The sequence below is a fragment of the Amblyomma americanum genome, chromosome 9 (genome assembly GCF_052857255.1).
Source record: "Amblyomma americanum isolate KBUSLIRL-KWMA chromosome 9, ASM5285725v1, whole genome shotgun sequence".
In the NCBI taxonomy this organism is placed as follows: domain Eukaryota; kingdom Metazoa; phylum Arthropoda; class Arachnida; order Ixodida; family Ixodidae; genus Amblyomma; species Amblyomma americanum.
The window spans coordinates 73260402-73270761 of record NC_135505.1 but is presented as its reverse complement, the minus strand read 5'-3'; positions in this window follow the sequence as shown (position 1 = coordinate 73270761).

The following is a 10360-nucleotide window of genomic DNA, read 5'->3' as shown; positions in this document are numbered from 1 at the left end:
TTTTTTCGGACCGAAACGAACGCTTGTAGAGCGCAATGGCTCAATCGCATCGATTCCTCAAAGCCGCTATCCGATACATAGAGAGTACACATTGGTTTTGTGTGCTAGATCGTAGGATTTATACAGATAAGCGCAAAGTCCTTCGATGCAAAAAAGTAGCCAGAGCTTCTGGTGATGTATTTTTGTTTTACTTGCTTTACAGCGTTTTTATCTAGGCAAAGAAGCTGGTTTTTTTGATATCATATAATATGCAAAATCTTGACAAAATTTTTCTCTATTTATTAACGCAATTTGCAGCATATTTACTGTTTTTCCAATCAGAAAGCTCCCGCCCAGTGATGTCATGTCCAATGCTAAAAACCGCCACTGTTTGTTGGCACAGTCAGCGCCTTGAATTTTGTTTTTGCGAGCTAATTAAAATATTAAAAACTGGAGTGTATGCGGTACGACCGATGCTAATAGCATCACTATAACTCATTCTATGCAACGAAGAGGCAAAATAATGTACTGATTATGCCTTTCGGGGCCCTCTTTTGGAAAAGCGGAACTGCCAAACTTTTTTCCGTGTATGTGAATTGAAACCGCCGAGACATGTTCTATAATACGTTTTCTTATAAGTCCAATGGTTATTTTTTTCTACTCTTGCTGAATTCTCATTGTTTTCTCCAATGAAGAGCCAAATAGTGCCTTTAAATAGAGTTAGATGTTTGGCTAGTTGGATTTGTGACAAATTATACATATTTTTTGCTGGGCGTATTCCTCTCGGGCACGAAAAGAGCTCTTGCCATACTGTTCTGCCCATTTCAAATTAGTTAAGCGAGTCATTGTAAATCTCTGCCTGAAATCCGCGCTGCGGAAATCGTGTGTTCATGAGATGCAAGCAAGTTTCGATCATCAATTGGCCAGGCTGTTTTCAGCTGGCTACCTTGGGTCGGTCGTGGCGTCGGTGCCAGAAACGTTGCTGGAGAAAATGATGCCCGGAACGCGCGCGAAGCCCCTGAACAGTAAACAGAGACCGGAAGTGGTTCCCTACATCCACAAGGTCACCCACAACCTAAAAAAAGTAGTAAATCGGTTTGACGTGCCGGTGGTTTTTCAGCCCCCAGGAAACTCGCTCCACTTTGCGGTTGCATTACATGCGAAGACAATAAAAGGGGCTGTCAAAAAGAACCACGAAAAACGCTTTGTTCGGTGCGTCATGAACGCTGTTTATAAGATTCTCCTGTCTTCTGGCAAAGGGTACATCGGCCAGATGGGGCGTTGCGTTAACGACCGACTCAGGGAGCATGAAAGAGACATGGCTATTAGTGAGCGCACGAATCTTGTTGATCACTGCATTGCTTGCAGAGCTTGTGAACCGCGTTTCCGTTGCGTGTAAGTCCTAGGTAGAAGTAAGCAAAAAACTGCTCGTGAAACCTTGCAGGCATATTATATAAGGAAATCTGGATCAGATATCCTGGGTGACACCTGAGTTGCCTTGTACAACGCAGAAGTGAATTTATTTCACGCCTAGTGCGATGACTTTTTCCTTTCTCAGTTTCCAAATGTCTTGTTAGGCTCCGCCTGCGCAGGCCTGTGGTTTTATATGCCATCGCGGTTACCTCAATAAATCAGTTGCAACATAGCGCTCGTGTTTCTCTTCGTTCTTTGTGTCCCTCTCCTGGTTGCGCTAAAAATATGTGTACTTTGTAATAGTCTCAGCTCTAGGCGGTTTCCGTTTACCGGACTTCGCAGTCAATATAACTTTATGCTATCTAGAACTCTGATTTCCTTTTTTCTCAAGGTTATGCGACGGTTGGTGTAGCCTGTACAGAGAATCATGGCTGTTTGGTTAAAGACGACCCGAAAACATTTGAAGGGGTTTAGGAGTTGGTCCTTGAAGCTCTTGACCTGTATGTAAAATTTCTCTCTAATCAGTTGGTGCGTTGGTGCGTCTATATTGGTGCGTTGTATTTATTTCAACTACACTACATAAGACGTGAAGATCTTTTTGAGTTGTGTGTACTATTTTTGTAACTACTGTAGAGGAGGCCGCATTGATGTTGAGTGGCTGCACGCATGCTCTATCACAAAGAACGCGCTCATAATGAGTAAGTGATTATAACGAGAACAATTGATCTGTACTGATACATACGTGGCACTTAGCTAGCAGTTATCACCAGAGCCTCAGTGAAAGTAAAGCAACAGTGTAACTTAATTAAAAGAAAGCTTGCCTGTCGCTTTTGTTTTAGTGTTGATTGCAATCAGTCATTTCTAAAAATTCAATTCTGACAGCCAACCCAATCCATAGTAGAAATACATAATCAGTGAAAAACACTTTCTATGACTGCATGCTGTGGAGCGAAGCCCATTTGCAATGGGCAATGAAAAAATGCTTGTGAAATGTAACGCAGTCTTTATACACTTGATGAGACAGTATTTTTTATCAATAACGACTATAATACAAATAACGTTTCCGTATTTGCTACAGGAATGAAGACACTCGCTCAACGAACACAACCGATCAAACGATGGCGGGTGCCAAACCTGGAGTAGTAGTAATGATTCTACATTTCGTATACAGATTACTGGCTTTAGCTTGGACCGCTTGGACGTTGAAGTTTATATCGCAGTTGTTTTTTAATTTCTCTGCTGCATGGGCTGCTGTGGATGACGGCTTCTGGGGTGAAAACTTGAATAACGCGTAGCGGATGTTGTTCTTGATGGCGGACAAGGTAGATGGTGGACAAATCTTGCAAGTGGGAGACATATTTTTGCTGTTGGATGCTGAGAGTTGCACCCACATGAGAAAACATTCAATCGCGGAGGGCATCCGGAAGCTGCCTTGATCGTCTCCCGTTTTTAGGGTGCTGTAAGGAGTTAGCGTCACACCGCGCCGGTCATCGCCGAGATGAAGAGACAACTACCGGCGCACTGCGTCGGCCAGCGCTGCCAGCGATGAAGAAGGCGACACCTGCGTGGGAGTGGGCGCTGCAGAACCACACCCGGAGCATGAGGAAGACAGCCAGGCAATTTAGCGGAGGACTGACGGCGGTTTTCGTGTTCTGGCCCCATCACTAGATACTTTCAGGCGGACGATCCTGCAGCTCCGGATGACCAGACCTATGTGGCCGCTGTTGCTAGCCCGATGTCCTGTACCAGGGGCTTGAAGCAGCCGCGTTCAGCGCAGTGCTAAGGTCTCTCGCCGGGGAGCGTCATGGCCACACCGCAATCCTTTGGCACCGGCTGTTTGCTGACGGCAGCGACACAATTTCCCAGGGTGTGACGCCCCCGGTATGACCGCGGTGTCTTCCTACAAGACGGGGACATCTTCTTTGGTTCATGGTTCAAGGCTTTCCGCTCTTCAATAATCGTACTGGCAGCTCCAAATTCTGAACCTCTAGCTCCAACAGGTCCTTCGAGGTTCCCCGTCCAGTGACACTCTCGTCCCGTGCCTTGCGAACCTCTTCTTCCACTAAAGCTCACCGCTCAGCGTCATGCTGTTTCATGCGCTCGTTCCGTGAGGCCCGATTTGAAGTACTCATTTCTCCGACTAGCGGTTTACAATCATTAGTCAAATAAAAGGCTAGCCTCGTCTTGTTATGAACGCGAAAATTGTGACGATGTTCGGAAACAAAATAATTCTTCACACAGCTAGGACGATGGCAGAGCGTAGGAAAAAAACCTGGAGGGGACACTATAACTGTGCTGCAAGGGTATGTATGACGCGGAAGCGTAATCGTTTAATTTCCATATAAGCAGAAGTTCGGTCTCTGCTTAACATTCATAGATTCCTGGGAGCCCTCATGCGCCTCCAGGCCAGGTGATGCAGCGGTCAAGAGATGCGCCATTGTCTTGCGGTTGCAGGTACTCCCAGCGGTTGCCCTTATACGGCCCAGGTTGCTCTCTTCTGAGTGGCTAACCATTGCTGTAAAAGCCATCTGCCACGGCGGGCACTTTACTCACTATCCGGTGGGCAGGCTATGGTGACGCTGCAAGGCAACGTGACCTACGACAACTACTTGTCTTCAAGGCTGCTTTCTGGGAATAGTTCCTAAGAGCTCCCTTAGAGGACAGGGGATTAAGGTCGCGCATTTAGGGCATGAAGCTGCCTGAATACTGGCGTAAAACCACGAACCAGAAAAAAAGTACCCTGGTCCGGTAGGACAGACCGCGGTGATGCTAGAAACTCTCGAACCGGGCAGGGTGCGCCGGTGCCGTCAGCAAACTGCTCTCGCCAACGGGATCGGTGTGGTCGAGACGCGCCCACGGAAGAGAACTCATCATGGTTCTGAAAGTGCGTGCACAAAGTCTCTGGAACAGGACTCAGGATTAGGGACAGCGGGAACTCATGTCTCGTCACCCGGGAGAGCACACGTCCAGTTCTGGCCACCTCGAACTGGAGTGTCAGCCGCCTCAAAGTATAAAAGGATGGTGCCAGCACAACATGACAAATGCCGTCCGCGCTCCTCGAGTGTGTATGGTTGTCTCATTCACGCGCCGCGCGCCATTCTTCAGCGCACACTTTATGCGGACTTGGTAATCTTCAACGCTGGCGTCGCTGACCTGCGCCGTGTGGCGCTAGTTGCCAGCTCACCTTGACGTTGACCGACGCAGTGTGTCGCTAGGCCCTTACTGGCGCTCTGCGGTGGCTGTCTCTCACGGGCGCACATACCACGTCTTCTACGACGAACGAAAACGACTGCTAAAGCGGTCAAGGAGGCCAATAGCGCTGCCGCGTGTTTTTTAGTGCCGGTACAAAAGCGCACATAGATGGTGGAAGTTTTTTCGTCGTAACTAATTTTCAGCACCCATTTTCTTCAACTCCTGGTTTTATTTAGAGCAGGAAGAGGTGCACAACGAACACCGGACGCTAGGAATACTGCTGTAATGACAGAAATCTTCTTTTGTTTACAAGCACGTTGTTTTCTGGCTAAGCATTTATATGGGACGCGCTTCTTTTGTGAAAGGTCTGCCCTGCGCTGTCGCGTTGAAAGTACTGGAGTGTGTTCTTGCACATTAAAGTCGCTATGAAAAAAAAATAGTCTTCCTTTAACACGACTTCTCAGCCTTTGGAATATAAGCGAACCCTTTCCTCTTTTTCTTTGAATTCTGTATATACTTTAAGCTTCACTCAATAAACTTCTGCTATGCCCTAAGGAAAGGATAGTTGGAAACATAAAATAACATCGTACAAAGACAGTATAGGAAAACAACCACAACAAGAAATAACAACAACCTAAATTACGCTCATAAAAGACATTACGGCGTCCTCAATTCTACTGAGGACTTGCTGCTTGCGCCCAATTGCTTAGGAATGTAAGATTATAACTAATATTTCTTTTACCAATCAGTCCAAATCATGTATGCATACTATAACTTTCTCGCCCACCCACTAAAATTTGCTTGATCAGTTCAGTGGATTTAATGTTTTGTCCTTGGGATTAACTGAGCATGCCCTTCGCTGGGTAAGCAAAGTCAGATTGTGCGCCTGCAAAACGCCTAGTCTTTCTCTTGTGGCTTCCTTTAGAGGCAGGTTTTACACTTGGAACGACGACTCTAGTGGAACTTTCGTTAGAGAATGGAACGGGACCTTCGCTGAAAATAAAGAAGCGTGCATCACTCTAGCTTTTTTGGCTGTTGTTTTACTTCCTTTATGAATAAACGGTCTGCAAATTGATAAATACAAATGCGGCGGGCGTCAAAACAAGAACCAATCTTTTGTTTACTTTATGCATATTTCTCAGCGTGAAATTAAATAAAACGTAACGTATATCTTCAGCCAAAATTTGAAGCACAGGAGAAAATTCATGCAAATTATTGAATAAGAAGTTTTGGAAGCCTTGCATATTTGAGCAATATTAAAAAGTTATTCAATGTTGTTTTTAGGACACTGCACAGCACCATACCAACATAAAGTGTTTAGAGGTAATATTGGCTTTTGGTTTGGTTTTTTTGCAGCTTGGGAGTTGTACATGATGGTTATCATGCACCCAACTACCTCACCAATAGTCCAGGAGCACAGTCTTGCTCTCAGTACGGTGCCACTGTCATGGCTCCAATCTCGCATCACAACGTGAAACTTTCATTATCAGACTGCACTCAAGAACAGGTTGTGGCCTATTTAGAGTAAGTGCTTTTCATAATCATCCGATCGTAACATAGCAAATCTAAGACAAGATGAGTGTTAAGTGGTCATTTATTCTCAGCCCAAAGTAAAGTGCTCATCCTGTACAGGTTCCGTGGTACACCGTACAGCTAGTCTCATTTTAGTTTCTTTGCATTCTTAATTACTGACCACTCTCAGAAAAAAAGCTAATTCAGGAATAAAACGCAATCTTCAGTCTTGGGAATACTCTTTTGTGTTCAAGTACTGTTGCCAGGATATCTCAACAAAGCATCCTAACTAAGCACCAAAATTGTAAATAAGCGCAAGACACGCTGTTTTCTAGGCATCACCCTAAATTGCTGCAATAAATTATGAAAACTGCTGTGCCTTCTGCACCGCAAACGATAAGCGTTTCAATGTACTGCAGAAACACTAGCTTGTAGAAGAAAAGAGCACTTCCTGCTAAGCAGCTCAGTATTATTTCCACAGAGTGATCTCAAAAAGTTTCCTTCCGGCCAGGATTTAATATGTCTTTTCACTAACAATGTACCTTGTATTACGTATTAGACGGCTTTCTTCGCCTTGTTCGTCTTCTTGTTTTATGTTGGCTCATCAAAGTTTCCAGCCCCTGTTAACTGAACCGCAAAAGCTTTCCCGACACGATGACGACCATAGTTGCGCGTACCGCAAGAATGAACAGAAAATACTGGCACTAAAAGAGAAACGGTCTTTTATAGAACGCGATGGTCTCTCAGATAGCCGCAGGACACTGAAGTGGGAGGAACAACGAAAGGCCACTAGAGCAGCAGGTGGTGGCTCCTGATAATATGAGCGATCCATGATGAGCCAGCGAATGGCAGGTCCGAAAAAATAATACTCTCATCAATGGCCTAGTGTAAGTTAATTTTTAGGCACTGTGTGCAGAACCACGGAATAAACAACATGCGCAGCGTTTCGGGAACTACGACGCGCAAAACACTGCCCAAACTCTAATTCAACAGAGCGAGCGTCAGCAATAAAGGCCTCTTATGCAGTCTATATGGTAGGTTCGCCGGATCAAGAGAGACCGTGGGCAAATGCAAAAAAATAACATCTGTGCATTGCTTGGCTAGGCTTATTGCGAAGAACCTGCGTGCCATGCGTGTGCGACAGTCGCGACTAGGGGACTAGTGGGTATATTCATGGCGGACCGATTGTGCCCAGAGATGGTGCTTTGGAAGTCGGGAGATATGTGATGCGAGAATACATTAAAAGAAAGTGCCAAAATAGAGTGATCGTGTGAAATAGAATTGGTATGGAGGTTGGTCATTCTTTGTTTTAATACAACAGTAGGGTTGAGAACAGAAAATTAGGTAATCTGTGAAGAATATTTTAAAAATCGTCGATGATTAGCAGGTACTAGACGGTTTGGATTTAGGTGCAGTATTTTGGTTTTTATTGTTTCAATATCTATCAAGAACAGCTGCGCCCATCTTTACCAGCAACTAAATTTCATGCTCGAATCAATGAAAGACACAAGCAAGCAATCGGATGATATAACGTCTTTCCCTACTCGAATAATACTTTGCTGTTGCACTACCGTTAATAGCAGCATAAAAGTGCGTATCTGAGGAGGACCGATGGATGTTTTTCGAGTTTCAAATATTTTCTATAAATACCTACAGTACTTCGGTCAAGGCACACATTCGTATCCACTTTTATATCTAAGCAAAGCACATTTAAAATTTGGCACATTCGTCAAATGCGTAACGAAGACGTCATGAGTAGCCGTAAATCAGTGGTGAGAAAAATATTACTTTTTCGTTCATGGTACTCTTTTAGACGGTTAATTGAACATTTCAAAACAATCTCAGGTTTCAGGCATTTACTGAAAATGAGTATTATCTTCATTTGATATTTTGAAAATCTCATGCACTGGACATTATCTTTAAATATTATCTGCGACGTCTTCGCATCTTGATGCGAACTACTGCAAGAAACCCTTTCATAATATTTAGGTCTTCATATATATGTCTTCTTGGTTACTCCAAACTTTATTGCTGTAATGAATACACAAAAATCTAAGCAATTTAATGCGAGAATGAACAAAAAAGGTACAAAACTATAGTTGGTTTACATTTGCACTAAAATAAAAAAAAATTGCCGCAGACGGCGGCAAATACATTGTTAATTCTGGCCCACGCAGATAAACTTCTTAGTTACCTATGCGAGAAATTGAGTTGTTAAAAATTCACGATAGTACAACAGAGTGGCTATTCATGTCACAGCGTAAAGACCGTACAAACCGACTGTTGCAGAGTATCTCCTCGCCCTATGCTCCTCAAATTAGAAGTTAATATTTAAGCAAATTAACTTGTAGGGCGAGTATTTTAGGCCTTGTTAGAAAACAGCGCATAAAGACTCTTAGTGATGGGTGGGAGACCAACGTAGTTGTCCTATCAGCTTGAGTCTGTCCGCTGTTTTTTAGAGAACGTGGAGCCAACTCTCCCAACAAGCTACATAACTGAAAACATGCTTCTAAAACGGCTAGTTTTTCTTTTTCGTCTAGCATAGCACTAAGTCCGAACCGTGTATGTATTTTTACCGCCACTTTATGGCATCACTCAAGCTTTTTCAACATAGCATGAGAACAATCGCGCGGCTGCCAGTTATTAAATGTAAGACTAATTGCTTAGCAAAAAGAGGAAAGTTAAAACGTCTTAAGCTGTTGGTCAAAATAAACGTCTTGTTGTAGCAAGCACAACACTAAGTAACAAGTCTTTAGGATAGCGTTTTTTTTCCGCCAGAGCCAGAAATATTTTTATAAAGAGGTAAAATTGCTTGAAGTGGCTATACTGGGTACATACCGGTGTTCTTTACGGCGACGCTGACAAAGTCATCGACGTCGTGAGCGATATCTCCATGTAGCCTATCCACTTTTACGTCTGCGGATAAAGCGCTAATCGTTCTTTTCTAAATGTTCATCTACATACAAGAATTCCGCAAAAAATGCCGTGTAAAATGAGAGCTGTGCTAAAACTGCGATTAAGACACTATGCACACTTCTTGGAGAAATTGTATAAATTTCTAGCAACGCGTGCGCAATGTTTGAAGCCTCATCTTAACGGTATATGTAGATTTCGAAGGGAGGCTACACTATACGTCCACGTATATATGAGCCACAGAAAGAGCGTAATTGGACACGTCCTGTATTTTTCCGAAAGAAATTGCCTAAATTACGCATACCAAAGTGTCACATACCTATTGTCTGTTTCAGAAGCGAACGCGGAAGCTGCCTCCTATCTCTCTCAAGAAGGAACTCCAGGCCTTTAAAAGGAAAGATAATTCAGGCTCTTCTTTTAAACACAGCTCAGTTTTGTAGAGCATTTGTGCCAGAAGCCAGCCAAGCGAAGTTTGAGAAAGTAAGTACTAAAAGTGTTACTTAAAGCATCCGACTTTTTTTTTGCGGAAGGAAAACATCTCCTACTAAACAACAGCACAAGCCTCATTCCATCTGGCGCGTTTACGTTGTGTGGTTTAAGTGCAAAAGTCAGAAAATCAGTTTCTATTCTCATTTTGAAAAAAAAGGGAAACAAGCGCCAGAAAAGAACCGAAAAGTGCTGCTGTTTTTTAAGGTCACGATATAGGGTAAAACAGAATTTTTTTCGAGTTGTTTAATGGTGTCCTTACGACCAACAGAAATGAACGCCGTGTATCTTAAACCTAGTGAACAACTTTGAGACACATTTCTGAAACACCTTTTGCAGTGTACAGCCAAATATTGTTCATGGTATTAATTTATTTATTTCGATATACTGTGAACCCAAACCGGGGTTTTTACAGAGGAGGGTGCACTTCTAAAAATACACAGCTTCCAGATAAAGGAGCTGTAGAACAGTAAGCAGCGGTACCATGAAAAGGATGGGGCTAGTTAAAGCAAGACTAAGAACAAAAAAATTTGAGGTAATCAGTTATTAGTGATCAGTAATCAGTTAGAATCAGTGATCAGTAATCAGTTAGTTATCAGTGACCAGGTAATCAGTAATCAGTGAGAAAACTGAGCGATACCACAGATTGATTGATTGAAAAAACTTTTATTTCCATCAAATAAAAGCGCCTCCCTCCCAGTCCTTGGCACGCAGGCCTGGGAAGACGGAGAGTCGTGCGCCCGCGGATTAGAGGCTGACAGGAGCTCTCTACTTTGGGGTAGCCGTCGAGCCCCCCCCCCCCCCCCCCCCCCCCGCTCCCCCGCACACTGGGCATACGACGAGCGTCTACAAAGTTACGCGGAAA